At 34.6% G+C, this 25483-nt stretch overlaps 2 pseudogenes; both read right to left on the bottom strand.

Moving 5' to 3' along the window:
* Positions 1 to 3139: 3139 nt before the first annotated feature.
* On the bottom strand, positions 3140 to 9902 carry LOC149575475 (26S proteasome regulatory subunit 4 homolog A pseudogene; annotated as a pseudogene).
* Positions 9903 to 10659: 757 nt separating this feature from the next.
* LOC149575474 (26S proteasome regulatory subunit 4 homolog A pseudogene) overlaps positions 10660 to 25483 on the bottom strand; it is a 35673-nt pseudogene continuing 20849 nt past the window's right edge.

The raw sequence follows: 25483 nt of genomic DNA, 5'->3' as shown, positions 1-25483 counted from the left end.
CTCCTCATAGTATCATATTTGCTGATTTTGGTGCCCATCACTTCACTCTTGCAACTATATTTGATTTGATCTAGTTTCTTCATCACCTATGTGGTTTTATGGACTTGGTTGGTGATCGTGATAGATACTCCTACCTAGCATATTATTCTTCTATTGCTACTGTGAGTTTAGATACTAGCTCTCATGCTCATTGCCGGTATGCTCAAGCATCTTCTCTACAAAGCTCTATAGAGATTGATATTGATTGTCTCCCTTCTTATTAGTTCTCATTGAATTCCCCTACTCATCTCCTCCCCTCTCGATAGGAGTTAAATGAGCATGTCAGACTTGATATCTACAAATAGTATATTACCACCACATGGACCAATCCTCAGGGTTTCTTATGCCCGAGGATGACCTTTTATGCGGAGCAAATTTCAGAGATCGAGATTGATCATCATAGAGGTGAACATATCTATAAGTCATGTAATCTTGCTAAGGTCGAGATGGAGACTCACTTTATTTTACATTGCCCTATCTTTTATGATATAAGAGGGAGATTCTATTGTTTGTTCCAAGACTGTTCTTCTCTTCAACCTTTTTCAACTATTCTGACTAGCGGTGTCTAGCGCTTTATCTTCAGGGGGCTACTTTGCTTTGTGACAATACTTTATAGTCACTACTTCCTCACTGGTATACCTGTTGGTGTTTGAAAATGTTACTCATTTCCAATTATCCCCATGAGAACCTGACATATCTAGGGGCAGCTAACTCCCATTTTAAACATATCATTTCAGGCACAGGGCCAACTATAAGGCATGACCCTTCTTCTTCTTCAGGCTCTACAAAACCTAGGTGGGTGGACCTATAGATTCTTTATAAGGTACCAGTTATCAAAGCATACACTGAATCTATTCAAAGCAGATAAAACCCTTATTTCTCCTAAGAACTCATGAAATAACACAGACCAACAAATGCTAGATGAAGATCTATGAACCTCATAAGCTGAGTGAGAGCATTCTATTTATAACTCTTCAACATGAAAGGGAAATTCATTTGATTAAAGATGTTGATTCAACAAAACCTCAAAAATGCAACAGTATAACTAGTGATCCTATAACTGATCAGTGCCTAATCCATTGGGCAATTTCATGAATTCAAAACATACATCTGTGACATTAGGACGTATCTCATGTACCCAGACATTAGATCTATCCAACCACCTTGTGATTCAGACATCAGTGTTCATTCAGGTCTCATTCTCAGAAAATATCCTTCTCAAACAACCAGTAACCTTGTTTGAACATATCGAGCATTTACTTGGCCCTTTGGTCCAATAGAAAAATACATCAAACATACAACCTGAAAGGGATGCAAATGGGTCTCAAATATTTGTTCCAAAACCACATAAGACTTACAGATTGCTGAGATAGGAGACAAGAACCAGAACAAAACTAGTGAAATTTTTGCTCATGTGTATTCATTTCCTTGAAACTATACATTCAGATGCATAAAATTAAAACATGAAACAACCTAATATCTCAGAACTATCTATGTTATCTCTACGATGCTGTTCACACGAGAGTTCTGCTGAAGAAAATGGTGTCACATTCATGGAAACATGTCAAAATACTAGAACCATTGGTCTCACAGTGCAAAAACTAGATTCCCTAATGGTATCACAGCAATGAACTTTTTCTTCCCCGAAACTGGAACCCAAAACTGGAAAGAAAGGGAAAGATATAGACAAGGAAGGGTTCCCAGATTGAATCTGAAACTGACATCTATCCACTGGGAATTCAATCTCTCTCAACTAAATCACCTTTTTTTATCTCTCTACCCATCTGATTTGATTTCATCATTGCCATGTAACTGATTTACAAAATATCCCCTCCTGAATGATGAAATCCCTTATTTGCTAAATATCTGATTTCCATCAAAATTCTAATAAAAATTTCTTTATCTCACTCAGAGATGCCCCCAATTGAATTCTCCTTGTCTTTTACACATATTCAAGCTATTTACCTTGCCAAAAATCAAATCTAAACTTCCTGATCTGAAAACGGTTGCAATCTGGAAACCTGGGACAAAACCCCCTGTAGCAGGAACACATTGCTACCTGTGCAAAAACTAACTTAGGAATTGAAAAGTTTGTCTTGTTCTGGTTCTGGTGATATATTTAAGTGCCCATTTTCGATATCAGAAACCCCCAGAATCTTCAATTGAAAAATGTCCTCTACTAGAAGTATTCAAATCTGCATCCTTAACATTTAAATTTTTTGAAAGATTTAAATGAGTCTAAAGTTTAAAACTTTAAAATATGACCCTTATGAATTTAAAATAGGTTGACATGCATTGTTTTGAGTATTAAAAGGAAAAAAATATATTTTTTATTCTTTCACATTTTCCTTTCCCCTTGGAATCTGGGGTCAACCTTCAGTTGACCAAGTGACACGTGTCACTCACTGATTCATCCACCTCTTCCTTATCTACCATGTCACCATCTACTCACTCTATCGCCACGCGTCAACTACCCACATTCTGCAATTCTTTAAACTGGGCGCAACTTCATATTGCAAGGAAGCGGGCACCCGTCGATCTCCGCCACCTAGCGTAATCTCGTGCATCTGCCCATCAGCTCGCCACATTAGCAAAATTATTTCTTTGTTCAAAATTATGCATTTTCACGATGATGTCACCTTCACTTCAATGGATTCGAGGATATCACACACGCATGAGCTTCCAAAAAATCTTTGTATTAAGACATTACTTAAGTCGTGTGCAATATTATTTAAACTTTTGAAAAAGTACCCACACTGTGCATATGGGATAAAACCTTTTTAAGGCTTTTCTCCTGTGTTTCGTATCTTTAAGCTATGGTTGCGAGTTTCATCAGATAGTGACCTCTAAACTTGACTCTCCCTGCTGCTTGTTTTCTTGCAGGTTCTCTCTCTTCAAAAGGTAGCTCCCTCATCAATGCATGAGGTGTTCTGTGCTGGTGTTATTCCTTCTTACTGTCTGAGTCAACTATATGCTGTGAATTCCTCTTACTGGTGTTGGCTGTTTCTCTGGAGCTTTGTGTGGAGTTCCTGTTGGGTGTGAGCTTTGAATGCATGGACTGTGGCTTGACTACTTCTTTTAAAAATGTGGCTTATGTCCCTCACACCTTCATACATCTTTCTCTCAATGCAAGCAATCCAGCTTCAGTGCTTATAGCTTTTATATCTGCCCCAGAAAATTCATCATTAGTCATAATGAATTCCTCTAGATTAACATCACCTGATAAGGTCATTCTTGAGGTATGTATCTGGAATATATGCCTCTTTTTTTTTATGTTTCGTAAGGGAAATTCAATCTTTCGATCTATTCGTCCAAGGTGCAACAAAGTAGGGTCAAGACTATCAATTCGATTTGTTGCCAGAATAACCTTCACATCACCTCTTGAATCAAAACCATCTAGCTGATTTAGTAACTCCAACATAGTCCGTTGAATTTCATGTTCACCACTTGAATGTGCATCATATCTCTTTGTTCCCACCACATCAATTTCATCAATGAAGACAATTGAAGGAGAAAGATCATCAGTAACTCGAAATAGTTCTCTGACCAACTTTGGACCATCACCTAGATACTTTTGTATAAGTTCACTTCCAACAACACACAAAAAGGTTGCTAAAGTCGAGTCAGCCATAGCCTGCACCAATTTTCAACTTGTCATTTTCATCCTTCTTGTCATTGCCATCGTATGGGACCGCCCCTTTCGAGTACTAAATCTTCTTTATCCAATGGAATCCCAACATACTGCGAGTTTTTTTTATAAAAGGAGGAAAGACCCTTCTTTTGAGATGAAACCACTACATTTGGCATGATAAAGAAGCAATAAAAAAAGTCCATATTTATAATCATGGAAATAGGAAGCCCTTGTATTTAGCAATTGCAATCTGAATGATTTCAACCCGCCACATAATTTCATCTGTCTAAAGTAATTAGTCGGACCCTAAAGTGGGTTCGACTAAAAAAAATTTCACATTCGAACAACTAAACTGCCAAATTAATCCATTGACCATCTCAAACTCATTCAAATTGATTTTGAGCATTAATTTGATCATTAAAAACTCATTTATCCACCTTTTGCAAGCTGTCAACCTGGTGCCAGGAGGTCCGTTGACTGGCCTTAAAAACTGACCAAATCATCTGATAAAGCTCTTAAAACTGGCATACTGAATCTTTGTTCCACACACTTGCACCCTATTAGATCTCGTTTTATGAAAAATTTGGAGTCAAAAGATATTGACCCTCAAAGTCGCCTTCTCAGATTTATCTGCAAACAAACATGTCAGAAAACAAAAAATTGGGCTCGAATTGACCTTGAAAACATGGGAAAGTGAAAAATGGGACACTCATTCTTTTTCATGAGGACATTATGGATCTATGATTTAGGCTCATGATGAATAACAAGGCACAAATGGCGATCAGTCAAAGTCGGCTACTCAAAATTTTGCAAACTGGACATGCTGACAGAAAGCATTTTTTGCGAATGGAATTGACTTGGAAAAGTGTGCAAATGGATTCTTCATAACTTGCAAACTAGCACACTTAAAGTAATTTCAGTATAGAACATAGGGAAACCAACCATTCAATCACACATATCACAAATCAAGAGATATGACATCCCGAACAGGGGTTACAATCAATCTACAATTACTGACACCAGTTAAAACTTATAAATTGTGTTTTGGAATCATTCTTGAAAAATTGACCAAACGGATTTGTCATAAGCTGAAGCTTGGAACATAACAAGTCTCTGATGTCTACAATACAATGCAAAAGGAATTTTTTCATTTGGGTCAACTAGTCAAAAGTTATTGCATGTCAAACAGGGCTTCCCAGAATTAGGTGCAAAGTGCAAAAGCATGAAAATAGTAACTAACCAACTTTGAAGGATTCAAAACCTATTCAAACGGACTAGAAACAACTCAAAATATGAAACATAGGTTCTCATGTATGGATATTAGATACTTCCAAAGCGGTGAATCACTAAACATTTTTGGGTGCAAGATATTCATTTACAAACAAAGCCTCTTGTCGCTGTTTGACACTTAGGTGAAAATGCAAAATTGATACTAGCTCAAAACAAAACTTTTCCAAATGACTCAGAAACTCAATTTAACTTCATGAAACACTTAGGCATGCTGGATGAAAGGTTCTAGAAGCATTAAACACCTTATGGGTCTCAAATGGACAGCCAGGTACAACTAGGCACATATGCATTTTAAAAGTGTTTAAGGGCTTGATTTTTCAATGGTGCTCAAAATCGGGAAGGCAATTTTGAGCACCAACAGTGGCTCTGTCTAGGGATGCATGTCCCTTGTGGGCATGGCAAGGATTCAGATCTCTAGAGAAGTAAACCACACACCTAAATAGAAAATTTTTATCGAATAGATTTATTTAAAACAGGGAAACTACTTTACTATGTACACATGATGACTCGGGCCACCGAAAAGTTTTAGAACTCCTTACCTCTGTCATAAACCTAATTCTCATTTACATCTCCTTGAGGTAAACTGAAATTCTCATCATCATTTGTTTCACCAATCATATCAACACTTTCAATTACTTCGTTAAGCAAAACAAAACTGCTATCATCATCTTCATAGTGCGTATAAAAATCATACATACTATCGACACCTTGCTTACTATGAAAATATGGATCAGCATGACCATGACAACTGATATCAAACTGAAAATGATCACTATTGACTAGATCATGGATTCTTCCAACTAGAAACACAAAGTGCTTGTATTCAACTTCATTCAACGAGTTACATGGAGCAGATTGTAACTCACCTTGTGCCTCCATAAATGAAGAGTATGTGAAATCTGATCATTGCCTACTTGCAACCATGTTACTCATCGAATTAGATTTATCCTTTTCTGAAACCTCTTCACATTCAAATAACTGATTAGTCACAAAATTGAAAACTCATTCTGACAGTACTGATCCAAACTATGTTGATGACTATCATCTTCTTCATCAAACTGAAAATCAAAATACACCTTGAACTTATCTTCACAAGACCTATCAGTGCATGAAGAAAATCTATAAGCAGATTGACAACACTCAGTATTTTCCACTTCATCATATGAAACATCAAAACAATGTCAGCAAGATCAACATGAAAAAAATCTGAAATAGCATTAAACTTACCTTCATCAACATTCTCTACATCCAATTAATCATCATGTGCAAAAACATTTGAGGTTTTGTTATATACACCTCCAAAGTCTAACGAAGATTGTTCGGATTCTACCTCTTTTTCCACATCAAACTTTGGGGAATTGATTTGACTAAATGAGAAAGTATTATGAGAGAACATATGAAGATCCTTAGAGATACTTACGTTCTTTTCAAAATCACGAGCCAACAAAACAGAGATTTCATCAGAGCTCAAGAAGATTTCCTCACAAATCTTCTCCTGGCTGTGATTGTCATCTAGATAACATGAAGAACTTACAAGAGGCAGATGATTAGTGTAACAATCTGGAAAATCAAAATTATTACAACATTCTTTCTTATCATGGAAATCATCCCCCTTACTGTTGTTACAACTTTCTTCAACTTCATATGTACTGTAACTTAATTTATCTTCTCTTTTATATCCATCTTTTTCATGCTGATTGCTATTACCCAATTTATTAACATTTGAATCCACCTCTTCACATTCGGAAGACAGATTATCTTGCTCTATAGACTCATTGTATTCATTACTACCTTGACTTTCAGCATACTCATTATCATCAAGAGACATAATATGAAATTTGTAATCATCATCTTCCATCTCCTGAATGAATCTTTCAATTTGTAAAAACTTTTGTAATCTTATAGGTGCTGGCCAATTGACTAAATCGGGTACTAGAAAATCAAGGAAAATATTTGGCAGGGAAGATTCCTTAGGTCTACAATAAAAATGCATCTTACTAATTACTGACTTAAGCCTTAAATAACATTGTTCGACACTTAGACCTTGAGTACTTCCTACTTGAATTCTGATAAGATTGATAATCCTTTTGTAGACCATTGTATTCAACATAGCAATGTTATTATTCACAGTTTCTAGACTCTCAAAATTTGGTAAACTAATCTCAGATCTGAGATCTGACTCCATTATAAAAAAAAAAATTTATCTCTTCTTTCTAGTGCTGAAAATCACTGAATAGAGGCAACTTTTTTAAACACTTAACTTCCATGAAAAGAAGCATGAAAATCAAAATACCTCCAGTGTTGATGCTAAACTTTGATCTGCTAACTTGGCATAGGTGCAACACTCGAATTCTTTACACCACTGATCAAACTTTGTAGAGTCGCCACCTCCCTTCAAGAGGATAAAGAGATCACTACTATGATCTACTTTTTACATTTCAATTTCTTTATAACAGCAGATTTGAAACAGCACTTTGAAACTTATCAAGGATTTAGAATTCCTTTCCAAAAGACATCAACAGTTTTAGATTTTTCCATACAATTGAAAGTCCTTCAAAAATTTGCAATGAAATCAACTAGGAACAAACTGGTACAGAGATTTGAGAGTCGCCATTCACACTTTGTGAGAAATGAAACATAATTTGTCACTCAACAAATCTAAACTAGACCTTCAATGCAGGAAAAACTTGCAGATCAATAACACCTTGAAAAAAAATATACTTTATAAACGAATTCTTGACTCTGAAACTTTTTTAATAGTATTTGCAAACTGGACTGATTGAAGATAGACCTATGACAGTCATAGAACACAATTTTCATCCAGTTTTACAACATACTGTTGTCTATGAATAAAGCTCAACTGGGGTGCATAATATTTGAATAAGAGACCTGGAAAACACATCAGATAACCTACTGCTGCAACTTTTTTATGCACTTCATCTGCTATATTGAATCTCCTCTTTTAAATTTTCAAGGTTTGTCTTACATCTGATTTAATACAGTCTCCAGTAGAGTCGCCATTTTGTTGGTGTTTGAAAATGTTACCCGTTTCCAATTATCCCCATGAGAACCTGACATATCTAGGGGCAGCTAACTCCCATTTTAAACATATCATTTTAGACACAGGGCCAACTATAAGGCATGACCCTTCTTCTTCTTCAGGCTCTGCAAAACCTAGGCAGGTGGACCTGTAGATTCTTTATATGGTACCATCTATCAAAGCATACACTGAATCTATTCAAAGCAGATAAAACCCTTATTTCTCCTAAGAACTCATGAAATAACACAGACCAACGATAACTAGATGCAAATATATGAACCTCATAAGCTGAGTGAGGGCATTCTATTTATAACTCTTCAACATGAAAGGAAAATTCATTTCATTAAAGATGTTGATTCAACAAAACCTCAAAAATGCAACAGTATAACTAGTGATCCTATAACTGATCAGTGCCTAATCCATTGGGAAATTTTATGAATTCAAAACATACATCTGTGACATCAGGACGTATCTCATATACTGAGACATTAGATCTATCCAACCACCTTGTGATTCAGACATCAGTGTTCATTCAGGTCTCATTCTCAAAAAAATATCCTTCTCAAACAACCAGTAACCTTGTTTAAACATATAGAGCATTTACTTGGCCCTTTGGTCCAACAGCAAAATACATCAAACATACAACCTGAAAGGGATGCAAATGGGTCTCAAATATTTGTTCCAAAACCACATAATACTTACAGATTGCTAAGATAGAAGACAAGAACTAGAACAAAACTAGTGAAATTGTTTCTCATATGTATTCATTTCCTTAAAACTATACATTCAAATGCATAAAATTAAAACATGAAACAACCTAATATCTCAGAACTATCTATATTATCTCTACGATGCTATTCACACGAGAGTTCTACTGAAGAAAATGGTGTCACAATCATGGGAACATGTCAAAATACTTGAACCAATGGTGTCACAGTGCAAAAACTAGAATCCCTAATGGTATCACAGCAATGAACTTTTTCTTCCCCGAAACTGGAACCCAAAACTAGAAAGAAAGGGAAAGATATAGAAAAGGAAGGGTTCTTGGATTGAATCTGAAACTCACATCTATCCATTGGGAATTCAATCGCTCTCAACTGAATCACCTTTTTTTATCTCTCTACCCATCTGATTTGATTTCATCATTGCCTTGTAACTGATTTACAAAATATCCCCTCCTGAATGATGAAATCCCTTATTTGCTAAATATTTGATTTCCATCAAAATGCTGATAAAACTTGCTTTAACTCACTCAGAGATGCCCCCAACTAAATTCTCCTTGTCTTTTACACATATTCAAGCTATTTACCTTGCCAAAAATCAAATCTCAACTTCCTGATCTAAGAATGGTTGCAATCTAGAAACTTGGGAAAAAATCCCCTATAGTAGGAACACATTGCTACCTGTTTAAAAACTAACTCAGGAATCGAAAAGTTCATCTCATTCTGGTTCCGGTGATATATTGAAGTGCCCATTTTCAATATCAGAAACCCCCAGAATCTTCAATTGAAAAACGTCCTCTGCTAGAAGTATTCAAGTCTGCATCCTTAACATTTAAATTTTTTGAAAGATTTAAATGAGTCTATAGTTTAAAAATTTAAAATATGACCCTTGTGAATTTAAAATAGGTTGTCGTGCATTTTTCTAAGTATTAAAAAGAATAAAATATATTTTTTATTCTTTCACATTTTCCTTTCCCCTTGGAATCTGGGGTCAACCTTCAATTGACCAAGTGACACATGTCACTCATTGATTTGTCCACCTCTTCCTTATCTACCATGTAACCATCTACTCACTCTATCGCCACGCGTCAACTACCCGCATTCTTGCATTATTTAAATCAAACGCACCTTCATATTGCAGGGAAGCAGGCACCCGTCGATCTCCACCACCTGGCGTCATCTCGTGCGTCCACCCATCAACTCGCCACATTAGCACAATTATTTCTTTGTTCAAAATTATGCATTTTCATGATGATGTCACCTTCACTTCAATGGATTTGGGGATCTCGCACATGCATGAGCTTCCAAAAACTCTTTGTATTAAGACATTACTTAAGTCGTGTGCAATATTATTTAAAATTTTGAAAAAGTACCCACACTGTGCATATGGGATAAAACCTTATTAATGCTTTTCTCCTGTGTTTCATATCTTTAAGCTGTGGGTGCAGGTTTCATCAGACAATGACCTCTAAACTTGAATCTCCCTTCTGCTCATTTTCTTGCAGGTTCTCTCTCTTCAAAAGGCGGCTCCCTCATCAATGCGTGAGGTGTTCTGTGCTGGTGTTCCTCCTTCTTATTGTCTAAGTCAACAATATGTTGGGAATTCCTCTTACTGGCGCTGGCTATTTCTCTGGAGCTTTGTGTGGAGTTCCTTTTGGGCATGAGCTTTGAATGCATGGACTACGGCTTGACTACTTCTTTTAAAAATGTGGCTTATGTGGGCTTCCTTGCTCGGTGAACACTACCCCTCCAAATTTGCTTAATAATCTTGGTAGTCCATGCCCCTCAAAAAGAGTGAAATAAATACTAAGTAACCATGCATTCTCCCATACTTGTTGACGCTTGCCTTCAAGAACTACATGTTGCATGGGTAGTCTGTTAAGAGGCGTGAGTTTTTTTTTTATGGACGTGGGCTCTTTGTTATTAACTAGAGTCCCTCACACCTTCATACGTCTTTCTCTCAATGCAAGCAATCCAGCTTCAGTGCATATAGCTTTTATATCTGCCCCAAAAAATTCATCCTTAGTCATAACGAATTCCTCTAGATTAACATTACCTGATAAGGTCATTCTTGAGGTATGTATTCAGAATATACGCCTCTTTGTTTTTATGTCTAGTAAGGGAAATTCAATCATTCGGTCTATTCGTCCAAGGTGCAACAAAGCAAGGTCAAGACTGTCAATTCAATTTGTTGCCAGAATAACCTTTACATCACCTCTTGAATCAAAACCATCTAGCTGATTTAGTAAACTCAAACATAGTCTGCTAAATTTCACATTCACCACTTAAATGTGCATCATATCTCTTTGTTCCAACCTCATCAATTTCATCAATGAAGACAATTGTAGGAGAAAGATCATCAGCAACTTGAAACAGTTCTCTGACCAACTTTGGACCATCGCCTAGATACTTTTTTATAAGTTCACTTCCAACAACACGCAAAAAGGTTGCTGAAGTGGAGTTAGCCATAGCCTGCACCAATTTTCAACTTGTCATTTTCATCCTTCTTGTCATTTCCATCATATGGGACTGCCCCTTTCGAGTACTAAATCTTCTTTATCTAATGTAATCCCAACATACTGCGAGTTTTTTTTATAAAAGGAGGAAAGACCCTTCTTTTGAGATAAAACCACTACATTTGGCATGATAAAGAAGCAATAAAAAAAGTCCATATTTATAATCATGGAAATAGGAAGCCCTTGTGTTTAGCAATTGGAATCTGAATGATTTCAACCCCCCCACATAATTTCATCTGCCTAAAGTAATTAGTCGAGCCCCAAAGTGGGTCCGACTAAAAAAATTTTTGCATCCGAACAACTGAACCACCAGATTAATCCATTGACCATCTTGAACTGATTCAAATTAATTTTGAGCATTAATTTGATCATTAAAAACTCATTTATCCACCTTTTGCAAGATGTCAACCTGGTGCCATGAGGTCTGTTGATTGGCCTTAAAAACTGACCAAATCACCTGATCAAGCTCTTAAAACTGGCATGCTGAATCTTTGTTCTGCACTTTTGTACCCTATCAGATCTCGTTTTATGACGAATTTGGAGTCAAAATATATTGACCCTCAAAGTCACCTTCTCAGATTTATCTGCAAACAAACATGTCAGAAAACAACAAACTGGGCTCGGAATTGACCTTGAAAATTGGGCAAATTAGCACATGGGAAAACAAAAACTGGGACATTCGTTCTTTGTCATGAGGACATTACAGATCTATGATTGAGGCTCATAACAAATAATAGGGCCCAAATGGTGATCAATCAAAGTGGGCTACTCAAAATTTTGCAAACTGGACATGCTGACAGAAAGCATTTTTTGCGAATGGAATTGACTTGGAAAAGTGTGCAAATGGATTCTTAATAACTTGCAAACTAGCACACTTAATTTACTTTCAGTATAGAACATAGGCAAACCAACCATTCGATTTCACCTATCACAGATCAGGAGATATGACATCTCAAACAGGGGTTACAATCAATCTGCAATTACTGACACCAATTAAAACTTATAAATTGCGTTTTGGAATCACGCTTGAAAAACTGACCAAATGGATTCATAATAAGCTGAAGCTTAGAACATAACAAGTCTCTAATGTCTAAAATACAATGGAAAAGGAATTTTTTCATTTGGGTAAACTGGTCAAAAGTTATTGCACGTCAAACAACGCTTCCCATAATTAGGTGCAAAGTGCAAAAGCATGAAAAGAGTAACTAACCAACTTTGAAGGATTCAAAACCTATTCAAATGGACTCGAAACAACTCAAAATCTAAAACATATGTTCTCATGTATGGATATTAGATACTTCCAAAGCAGTAAATCACAAAACATTTCTGGGTGCAAGATATTCATTTACAAACAAAGCCTCCTGTCGCTGTTTGACACTTAGGTGAAAATGCAAAATTGATACTAGCTGAAAGCAAAACTTTGCCAAATGACTCAAAAACTCAATTTAACTTCACAAAATGCCTAGGCATGCTGAATGAAAGGTGCTAGAAGCATTAAACACCTTAGGGGTCTCAAATGGACAGTCGGGTACAACCAGGCACATACGCATTTTAAAAGCATTTAAGGGCTTGATTTTTCAATGGTGCTCAAAATCGGGAAGGCACTTTTGAGCGCCAACAATACCTTTGCTCATATTTTTACTACCTTTTTCACACCTTTATCTCCTTTTCTCAGTATGAAAAGACTATCTAGTTCTACCAATTCTACTGACCATTCAAGATCTATCAGACCCTACAATGGTTTCTTGCATCAGCGACACCCTTCCACAAGTACACAGAGACAGTATAGGGCTCCTCCTTGCTCACAGTCTTATCCTTTTGTGACTGATTTCTTTTTACCAAGATAAGACTCCTAGTCTTTCCTTGGCCTCTCTCTTCTTGGTTCTTGTTATTTTCTTTTCTCAAACACCGTTCGGTGCTCTTGATGTTGTCATCTATCTAGTTGTAAACGCTCAGTCCCATAGACCTTTTTTTTTTGTTGGACATTAATAATTTTATCTTATCTCATCTTATCTTTGGTATAATGGGAGATACATGTTGATCTTGTTCCTACATTTCTTTTGGGTTGTTTATGCATCTTTTTTTACTCACTTTAGAGATAACTATTTTCTTTTTGTGTTCCCATTATGATTAGGAATATTTCGCATTGAGCATGCCCAAGCTCTCTAGGCCATGCAGGTAGTAAAGGATGTGGTATGATAGGTAATAAAAACTTTGGCAAGTAAAAATTATGGTTCTTCAAATTATTGATCTGTTGAAGGGCTTGCAAGAGATTCATCTCTATCACAATAAATATGGATCATTATTATTGTATTGGACCTTTGAAGCTTTTATAGACCAGACTTGGAGATGTTGACTTTCCCTGCTTGTTTACGACGAAAAATGATTTGTGCTCCCAATTATAAAGAATCTGATTGTCACCCCCAACCACTGCATCTTCTTAATAAGGCAGATTGTATTTTTCATTCCCTCTATAATCAAGATAGGAATATTAATCTTCTTTTAAACAAATCAAATGAGATTCACAAAGGGACACCAGCCTTCCAAAGTTTGGTCCCCCAATTAATTAAATATTATAATAAGGTTGCCCCGCCCCGCCACAATATAATATAATAATTATTTTATTATTACTATATAATAATATGATAATCAAGGTTTCATGGGTACTGGGTTACTTGGGTACTTTGTATATGAGTATGAGTGTGGGTATAGCTATTTTTCAAAATAAGGAATGGGGGCACGTGGGTATGTCTAGTTTTTTTAATATAATTTTGATATTTTATAGAATATCTTAAAATATGAGTCATGAGTCATAATATATATGCTGAATATTTAAACTTTAGATGCATAGCAAAATATGGACAGGAAAATCATAAATCATATAATGACATGATTTTTAATGATAAACTTCTAGTTCTAACTTGAACAATGAAAATCAGAAAAGTTTAGTATTTTACTATTAATCAATATTATATTAAAGTTTCAAACAGATTACATATTGAATTAAGCTAGATAAACAACAAGCTGATATGCAAATGAAAAATTGAAACAAAAATTAGACATCTTAATCTACGTAGCATTTTTTTAACATTTTGCAAAGGGACAAATTTGTGAGCTAACATGGTGTTTCTGGCTGCATCGTATGTACCCACCCAAGTACCTGGTACATGTACCATGGGTCTAGGTGTGTGTACTTGTGCCACCTTGATAATAATTGTATATTATAATATAATTATAATATCATATAATACAATAATCTAATAATTAAATATTTTTATAATTATTGTATTATTAATTACAATAATCAATATAATTATTGTATCACAATAAATATTTTTATTACAACCTTTATGTTAACTATGTCAGTTTGAAGGAATCCAACCATAACTACAATAAAATTAATACTCCCTCTTAGTTGTTGAGTAACATGGATCATTTTCTACAAATGTACTAACATTTCCATTGTAATTGATATATTCCAAATGCAGATTTGAAGACTCATAAATATGAGAGAAGACATGTCTCATGAAGAGACATGTCTCTATGGTTAATCATGATTAGTTAATATATTAATAATATAAATAACCATATGTATAATATATATAAGAAAAGTTATTTAATGATGATTTTCCATCAAGAATATATCGCATAATCAAATCAATCCAACTGCAACTACAAACTTAACATAACTAGGAGGAATCCTTCTCGATAACTTTAGAGTTACAATGTCTAACTTGGCTAGTCTCATAGGGTGGCTCCATGATGTCTGTTCTCATGAATTCAAAAGTAAATGACCACAAGTGCTCATAATGGAATTACTCAATGTGATGTCATCATGATGTGCAACATGGCTACTCTTAGAGGGTGAACATGTAATGGGGACACAACTCAACAATAGAATAGACACAATAGAAAGGGGGAATTATATTAACTGAGAAAATATGCTAGTACAAATAGTGCAGAGAAAATAAACTTCAAAACATGCCCTATGGGCTTACAATAGCATAAATTTGGAGAATATTTCTCCTTGTAGCACCTCCTCTCAAGCTCCAATCCGAACTGCCCTTTACAATGCCAAAAATCTCCTTAAATATACCACGGAGGGTTAAGGACTAGGAGTACATTCTAGAAAGTGCTAGTAGGCATCCACCAACAAAATAGAAGGTTCCAAAAGCCGCGTTAGAAGTCGGTGCAAATTTAGAAGAATCCAGAAATGGTAGCCAAACTTTCAGGAGGCATAACTTTTGAATCGTAGCTCCGATTGACGAACCGTTTACATTTTCAGAAAGCTCTCGAAGCGCTCTATAGCCCTATGGAAAAGATTCACTCGTCCCCCATTTTTGACCCTTTTCAAGGTCATTTAATGCCCCAAACCTGACTTTGAAGCATTCTTAGGAGGTCTCCAAAACCTGAAAAACTGCAATAACTTTCAAACCGTGGGGCCTTTTGACCTGATTCTTTTCTGGAATGCTCTAAATCTCAATTACATTCATTTGGCCAAGTCACACCTTCTAGGTCACCAAAATGATGGCCAAATTGCATGCTCCTATTTTTTTGGGATTTTCAAATGCACTGATAGTTGAACTATGAGAGTTGGAACCTTTATTTGAGCCCTATGGGTATCCAAAAATGTAAAGACATGAAACAGAAACTAAGTCTAAGTACATTTTTTTTTGGGTGACACAGGATTGCCCTTATACCTCTAGATGCTCCTGCATCAACATGCACAAACATGAAATTTCTTCCATGACATCCACCATACCTACTCGCAATGGGTGGATTATCATGCCTACTCGTAGAGGATGGAAAAAGGTCTTAGACCTCAAAATTCTCCTAGAGAAGAGTGCATTACCACCTTGCCTACTCGCAGAGGGTGGCTTCACCTACTTGTAGAGCTTGGACAATGAGGTCTTGCACCTCAAACTTCTCAGAGAATAATGCATCACCACCATGCCTACTCGCAGAGGGTGATTCCACCATACCTACTTGCAGAGGGTGGACAATAAGGGCTTGTACCTCATACTTCTCCCAGAGAATAATTTATTACCACCATGCCTACTTGCAAAGGGTAGAAGATATAACTCAGTGTAGCACTGATGTTGAGACTCCCTCTCAACCAGAGCTTCATTCTCCACAATTCCAAGTTTCTCTTGGAAGTATGTGAACTTCACTTGAGCAAGAGGGTTGGTGAGAACATTTTCTGTCTGAACATCAGTGCTAATGTATCTCAATTGAATACCTTTCCTATGCACTATATCTTCAATATGATCTTCACATGCTTTGACCTATCATGAAATACCAAGTATCCATCTATTCAAGAATATCTACGTTTCCGCATAAAGGCTTTTTGACTTACACACATAGGACCATCCAATGAATCATAGCCCTCTACCACAATTTCCTAATCACTAAAGAAGCCATCACAACATGGTCTATTCCCTTTCATTCAATATGACCAAGATCTTCAGAAATCAAATGAAGCAGATCCTCTATCTGCTCCCTATGAAGCTCAAGTTCTGACCTCTTGACACTATCATGTCCAACAACATTTAGGTTCTTCTCAAGATGTACCACAAGGATCTAGAGTCTATCATTCACCTTACAAAATGTTTGAAAACTTGTATGCTTTGCATATCTAAACTTATAATGCATTTACCACAATGTCTTCTGGATTGAGACATAATGTTTGCACATGGAATATTGTGTGCATTGTTAATTTTTGACCTACAAGAAGATATAGAAATATAAATGCAAGACAAGTGCACAACACAATCAAAATATCCTAGAAAAAACAAAAAACCTAGCCCACTCAAAATGTTCCTTTTATTGAAGTTTGCAATAGAATCAAATACAATGCCTTAGTTTCTTAAAATTCAGAGATAGAATATATGACTTCACTAAAATAAAACCGATATGAAGATCACTGTAAAGCTTATGCAGAATACCTAATCAAATTTTTAGTAAGAAATAGAGTTGTAAATGTATAAATTACTGATGATCATTAATACTTCAGACATGAAGCCAACACACACAGAAGAACTCAAACAAGAAGAGACCACATAAGCAAAATAACCCTTTTAATCAAATATGTTGGAGAGAAAGGAAAGCGATGGAACCAATTCATAACTCCTACAAGATAAAATATTCAGAGTCCATGCACTATCGTGGTCTCTTAATAATATGAAGTATGCCCTCCATGGTAGCATAAGTAAATAAATCTGACTTGGAAAATACATATGACGAGAGAGAGTCAATACTGAATAATTCAACATGAGTTGGCTGCCACGACATCACCCATGGGCAAGTCGGATATGCAAGTGACATGCTATTTAAATATGTTGAAAACCATCAAAGATAAAAGGAGATATAAGGAACGGACTACCTTGAAGCAAGATAACAAAAATTATAAAATTGGCTACCACGGGAAGAAATACTAACAACCCTAGTGACAATCAAAAGAGGACCATTGGGTGCCTTGATTGTTTCAAAAAAATTAAAGGTAATGAAAGGTTGAAGTTGAGGTTTAGGTTGAACATTTTTAACTTGATTAAAAGTATGATTGACTTCAACTTTCCCATCATAAGCAATGTTTGTAGGAGAAGGAGGTTCCTTAGTAGTGTTGGTTGAATGAGATGGTAAAGGATTAGTGTAGATTTGAAAAGTCTGATTAGGAGGTGCAACTAAATTATTTCCATGATTAATATCAACATCAAAAAATATAGGATTAGAAACAATAAGCTCTTGAACCACATTCTTCAAAGAAAGATATCTTTTAGTATCATGACTGGTTTGGCGATGGAATTGACAGAAAGATTTGGGATCAAAGAATCGTGAAGGTGGTTTAGATGAGTCAATTGGTTTGATAAGAGGAAGTTCCATCATGTTTTCTTTCATTAACTTCAAAATCACATTATGCAAAGATTCAAAAAGTGGAGTAAAAGAACAAGAAGGCCTGAAAACAAAGAACAAAGGATCCACACCTTTGGATACTACTACCACTTGTTTATCTATAGTGCTGGATGATTAGTTGATTTTGATATTCTTGTTAGGTTTATGAGATGTTTTAATTGCATCCAGCACCACTCTTATGAATGGAAATATGAACCATTTGAGTGTTTCTCTCAAATTGACTCACTTGAAGTTGATAACAATGAAACACTGCAAACAATTGTGAGAAGGAAGAGAACTTAGTAAGCAGTAAGGAGAACCTTATCCCTAATGTCTTTTTGTAAATTAGAAACAAAATATGCCATATATCAATATTAGGAATAGGATAAAAAATCTAAGCATGAAAATTCTTAAATCTACCAATGAAGTCACTAACTTTTTCTTTTACACCTGATTTACACTGCAAAAAATCTAGTAACATGGATCTTTTCTACAAATGTACTAATATGGTCATTGTAATTGATATATTTCAAATGTAGACTTAGATCTCATATAAATATGAGAGGAGACATGTCTCATGAAGAGACATGTCTTTAAGGTTTTAATCATCATTTAATTTATATATTTAATAATAATAATTTGTATAATATATATGTATTAATATATAATATAATATAATATTATATATATATATATATAATTACATGAATACGTATATATAGAAAGTGATGATTTACCAATAACAACAATGTATCTTAGATCAAATTAATTTGACTGAAGCCACAACTTTAACACTCTATCTTAGCTAAGGAGGATTTATATAACATGTTATGCTCTCAAGAATATGAAGAGAGATTATATATCAGCATGATATTCAATTCACTATGAGGCTAAATATCTCAACACTCCCTCTTTAGCAAAGAGAGAATTAAAATAATTATAATACAAGACTTGAACACTACCTTAAGTTTGGTCTATGATAGATTTAAGTTATGGTGTCTAGCAAGATACAACCTAAAGAATCATAACAAATTGATTTTCATGGTGTTCGAAAAAATCCGGCCTGAAGAACCATGATAGCACTTGCTCCAACACATATTGGTGTTAGGAGATAGACCAAATATTGATAAGGTTGTCACCTTACAATAGTTACCTTCTAGTTGATATGTTTGTTATCATGACTTCCAACTCTCTAACACAACAACTTAACGAAGTCTATCATGATAATAGGTCTATCATTTATAAGATCATCACCTTACAATGGTTACCTTCTGTTTATATATGTCAATGAAAGATCACCACCTTTAATTACATATCATATGTGAAATAGTAATCACCATGAACCTATTCAAAGGGTGGTACAAAGGCTTTCACCTCAATTTTCTCTCATAGAGAAGAGTGCATTACAAGGAGTTTCACTTAGAACTTCTTATAGAGAAGATATCATTTAAAAAAGATTGTACCTCAAAAATTCTCCCTTTGAACAATGATTTTGGGAAGTTAGGTCCAATAGCTACTTCTTTAGAGGCTCTCTTCCGCCAAGGAAGCCTGTCAGACTCACTTTGAATCTGATATGAGTCTTCTAATTTTCTAGTGATAAGTAAATACTTCCTCATGATGCACTCAAGAGTAGGCCCATTCAATGCATGTAGTCACAGACATGCATTTCTAGACTCCCTCTAAGTATCAATCTTGTAAGCTCCTGCATTTCCTTAGAAGAAGTGTCATACTCCCTCTTAATGTAGAAGGATCTCAATAATAAAAAATATTTTCTTCAAGAGCCTCACTTTATCCATCTTGATCATCAACATCTTTGGAGCTACTATCATAAGATTGAGTTTGTACAATGTTTGCTAGCACGTGTAGAGTACCAACCTTCTTTTCCTACAAGGACATCCTTAGACATAAAGGAAAAGATCAAGGCAAATAACTCTTATAGTATGTATAGGATTACAATAAATGAATATATAAATGTAAAAGATACGAGTACCTATCTGCCCATGAGGGTCATGGAAACATCTCCTTTCTAAAGATGGTTCAAGTGGGAATGAAACATTGGTTATTATTCCCCCCACAATGTAAAATTCCCACTCTTATATTGTTTGAACACTTTTGCATCACATCAAATTATTTCTAAGTTCCAACTTGCTCTTTTCATCCATTTAAGGTCCAAACATTCATTAAACTTAATAGTAGAAGCAAACATGTCCTTCCATTTTCTTAAAATTTTCCAAGATACTCCAATATCTTGATTGAGTATGATTGTGCCACATGAATGAATCTACAACTCATACATCAAGCGTCATTCATCAAAGAGAGACTCATAGATGGTTCAAATGCTTGGCAACCATAACCATATGATTTGGATAGTTTGCCTATGTTGTCCATCATATAACACATTCATGATACTGGAGCTTTGTTAGACATTGACATAGGCTTCTTATCCTCGATCCTTACATCATTGATAACAATCACAACCTCTTTTTTAGTTGTCCAAAAATGAACAATACAATGAAATAAGGAAAGTGATTCTTTCATGCCTCAATATTCATAACACTTTAGATCATCTTTTAAGAATCTTCTTTAGAGTTTGTAAAGCATGTTAAAAAATTTAATTGTGTGTATATCCTTCAATAGATGCCTTCAATAGAATCATTGTATGGTAAAGCTTCAAAATGTGAATTTGGTTTAGAAGTAGTTCTCTATCTTGGTCATAAGATCTATGTGTAGAGAGTATGTGTGGATGAGGAGAAAATCAAGGCTATAAAAGAAAGGCCAAAACCAAAGACTAACTCATTTAAGGGGATTTCTGGGCTTATGTAGCTATTGCACAAGACCTGTAAAAGGATTCTCAAAAATTGTGCCCCACTTACCGATCTAATGAATAAGAGAGTGTTCTCTTGGAATCAAGTAGCCCAACAAGCCTTTGAGAATCTAAAAGAATTATTGAGTTCTTGTCTCATTCTTACATTCTCTATTCTACGCTACTATTTGAATTGGAATGTGATGCATCTAGAGAGGGCATTGAAACAATTCTCATGCAAAATAAACTTCTATTTGAGAGTCACAATCTCACTACAATTGAAAGACTTCGTTTAGTACTCATGATAAATAAGTGTTGGCTATTATGTACACATTTGCCAAATTTAGGCAATGTTTGGTTTGTAGAAATTTGTGGTTAAAATAGGCCATAATAGTTTGCAAATTTTCCTAAGCAAAAATGTTGTAATAGTTGCATTGTCTCACAAGCCCTACTTATGTACCATAGTGGGTATTGCAAAAGATTTCAAGAACACCATTATTGCTGAATATGCGAATGATCCACCTACAAATGATATCTTTGAGAGAAACCTACAAAATGAAAAATATAAAATAGTAGACAAATTCATTCTCTATAAAATGAAACCTACCCGATTGGCTTCTTCTCAATTCTGACTCTCTCTCTCTCTCTCTCTCTCTCTCTCTCTCTCTCTCTCTCTCTCTCTCTCTCTCTCTCTCTCTCTCTCTCTCTCTCTCTCTCTCTCTCTCTCTTTTATTTCTGAGTTTCTTTCTTAAGTCGATAACCTGCAACTTCAATTGGAAAATTATTGTCGCCATATCAATCAAGTTTTATTTATTATCTCAATTTCAGATTATGTGATTCATATATACTCGGGATATTGGTACATGAAGAATGTTTATGGGAGGCTGAATCATAGCAGCCAGCTAGGCACATACTACCTTATTCATGCTACGATTTTTCTATGATCACTTTCACTTTCTACCACAACACTCGAATTCCTTCTTCTTAATATCGATATCCTTTCCAATACCAGTCTATACCTTTCAATAAATTCTTCCCACCATTTCATGCCCATTCAGATATTCTATCAAAAATCATGAAGTACTTTTATGTTGGAGCTGTGTTATTTACTTTGAAAGTATAGGTGTGACAAGTAGCTGAGAATTCAACAAGACATCATCTAAAAATTATCTAGGTTATGTGGAACACTAAAATCCAATGTTTCTAATCTATTTTCTTAAACAAATGGTGCAATAGCACTAAACTACAATATTTATCAGGATGATAACTTGTTGATATCTTGTTTTGATATTACATAATTGATTCTCTTTTAAGTAGATTTATTCATGGTAAATGAAAGACAAATAACCATAAAATGAATCCATAAATCATTATACCACTGGATATTATAATTAAACAATCAATTCTGAAATCTTTAAAGAACATAATCATGTAATCATAGATTGTGAAATGTTGGATGTATGTAATCTTCCTGAATAAATTGATAGAGCTTTTTTCTTTGAGATTCCAATGCCTGGGACTCACTTGACTATATAGCCAAAGAAAAGGGTGAAGAGGCGAGAGAAATGAATTTACAATAACATGAAATAGAATCAGATATGACATAATAATGTTTATCATTTTTAGTTTGAATTATTTAATAGCTCATGCATGATCCTATTTATTGTATTCTCCCGTTGTCAAGTCGAGTGATGTGTTTAGATACCAGGATACTCAGTGGGTAACTAGATGTTCCATGCCTATTTTGGGTAGGGAGGACGTTTCTCGTTAGATATTGTGTGGGGATAAAGTTATGGTCCAAAGTTGGGTGGTTAAGTCCTTGACAATGTTTCACCTCTTCCTAAGTTGTTGAACGTACAATATACAAAGATAAGCTATACATTCAATTGTTTATCGAAAATAGGTATTTTTACTTTTATGATGAATATGCAAGACTTAAGTACAATTAATTAAGTTATATCAAAGTTACAATTATTTTACATTTAGATGGGAGAGATAGAATTATCTAATGGATTGTCATATCAATCTTTCATATATATGAATGATAAATTATGAGCATATCTTCTAATCTTATCTTATTTTCATAGTTAAGCAATCAGAAGGAAAGGAATGATACCGTGTTATCTAGAGCCCCAATTGATATAGTGGTATTTGATGCCCTAAATGATCCAATGGTAATTGAAGACCTAAGTGATATAGTGGTATTTGATTCCCTAAATGATCCAATGGTAATCAATGCCCTAATTGATATAGTGGTATCTAATTCCCTAAATGATCTGATGGTAATTGATGCCCTAATTGATATAGTGGTATGTGATGCCCTAATTTTATATAGTGGTGTTTAATGGTAATCATCATTGGATTATGATATAGTAGTATTGGATGGTAGTTGTTATTTGATATTGTTATAGTGGTATTTTTGGACTAACTTAGGTGGTTGCAAAAGCATCCCTACAATGATTTCTTGGTTCAAATTCCATGATATGTGGATTTTAATTTCTATAGTAAATTCATTGATAGTGTTTTAAGTTCTTAATTAAGAAATTTTGTTTCATTGTTTTTAACTGCCAATCTCTTTCATATGAACAAAATTGATTTAACTATCTTCTTATGAAAATGAAGTAATAACTATGTTTCTTTGAGTATGTTTGTTGTTAATTAAGACCCGGGAAAAGTGGATGTTACAAAAGAATACCATGATAATCTACTAGCAAGTCACCAAGTTTATTTTAGAACATATAAACAAGGGAAAAGTACTCTTGGAAGGGACTTAATAAACATATAGTGAAATATGTTCAAGAACGTATGACATGTTAGTGAAACAAAACATAGAAAACATATCTAGTTGGCCTCCTTCAACCTCTTTCTATATTGAATGAATAGTGGGGTAGTATCTCTATGGATTTCACAATAGGGATTCCTAAAGTTCAACGAAAAAATTCTATATATGTAGTTGTGGATTATCTAACCAAGCTCATTCATTTCATGGCCATATCCATAGAATAAAAGGCACCTCAAGTAGCTGAAGTCTTCTTTAATCAAGTGATTAGATTACATGGCCAAGAAAGATCATTAGCAATAGAGGAGACTGATTGATTAGCCAAATTTGGCAAGAGCTCCTCTTTGATAGGAATTGGATTGACACCCATCACAAGTTATCACCCCCAAATCAATGGTCAAACTTAAATTATTTGTTGATGAAATAGCATTAGTCGGATTATATATGATTTGATGAATATATGTTGATATCTTAAATATGTCATTCCAAGAATATCATATTGAGATGATATCTCTCTATAATCCTCCCTAGCTAAGAGGGAGTGTTAATATTGTAGCTTCATTCGAGTTGAATTGATCTAGAGTTAATTCCCAATGGTTATTGGTTTTTGATTAATCATCAATTAGACAAATATCTATCTATCTATCTATCTATATATATATATATATATATATATATATATATATATATATATATATATATATATATTTAAAATTGTTAATAATGTCAATACATTTGCAGTGATCCTAAAAATCAACATGGTATCAAAGCAAGGCTACAAATGCAAAAAAGAACTAGAAACCAACCAGACATAGGACATAGAGAAATGTAATGGAGAAGGAAATGTATAATTTTTATTGATTGTAGAAGACACATCAAAGTAAGAAAGTTCTTAATGTTCTTTATATTGTATCGGGTTAAATAATTGTAGAGCCCTATTTGAGTGGTATTGAAGTAACAGTTCCTATCGAGGAATGTTGAGACCTCCCAAAACATGGTGTCTTTCATATCAAATAAGCTGATTAAATTAATGGAGGCATGATAGAGTCTATGTAATGAAGTGAATTTATGTTTCCTACATTTGAAATATGTTTAGTAAATCATTATGTTTCTTGGTAATCGATGTATGAGTATTTGAAGATAATACAATCAAAAGTCCTTCCTATTATCATGGAATACCCTGAAGAACCATAATGATATTTTGAAGTCCATTGTAGCTAATTTTTCTCATATTGGTTTGATGGAATGGTTATATGGTTGATTTTGATGATAATGTAATGGAGGAGAATCTGGTATGACGAGGGAATGTAGACATGTAAGCTATATGCTTATGCTAACATAATGATAATACATTTGTATGAATTTTTATGCAAATGGTAATACTTTTGTCTATGTCTCAATGGTAGATATTTGGATGCTCACATTTCAATCTCATGATTATGTTGTTCTTTGCAATCATCAAGGTTGGATATCACTACCATATATGTTTTAAGGAGGAGATGAAATGTGAAGGAGGTCACATCATAGTGTCTTAACTCCATTAGCACTAAATAAATAATATAGAGGGAGTAATAATCTAAAGGATTTAATCCATATGAAGGTTGAAGATGTTGAGCAAACAAAGCATGGGAGGCACAAATATGAACATAGGCACACAAAGCCTACACACACATGCAGATGTAGACAATAAAGTATAGAAGGAGTGATTGTTATCTGGGCGAAGGAGGATGGATCAATGAGAAATTATATATAACACTTCATCAGATAATTAAGTT

Source organism: Cupressus sempervirens, chromosome 2 (assembly GCF_028749045.1).
Source record: "Cupressus sempervirens isolate cs-2001-9-10 chromosome 2, ASM2874904v1, whole genome shotgun sequence".
Taxonomy (NCBI): domain Eukaryota; kingdom Viridiplantae; phylum Streptophyta; class Pinopsida; order Cupressales; family Cupressaceae; genus Cupressus; species Cupressus sempervirens.
Note: the sequence above shows the minus strand (reverse complement) of the source record. Positions and strands in the feature narration are given on the sequence as shown.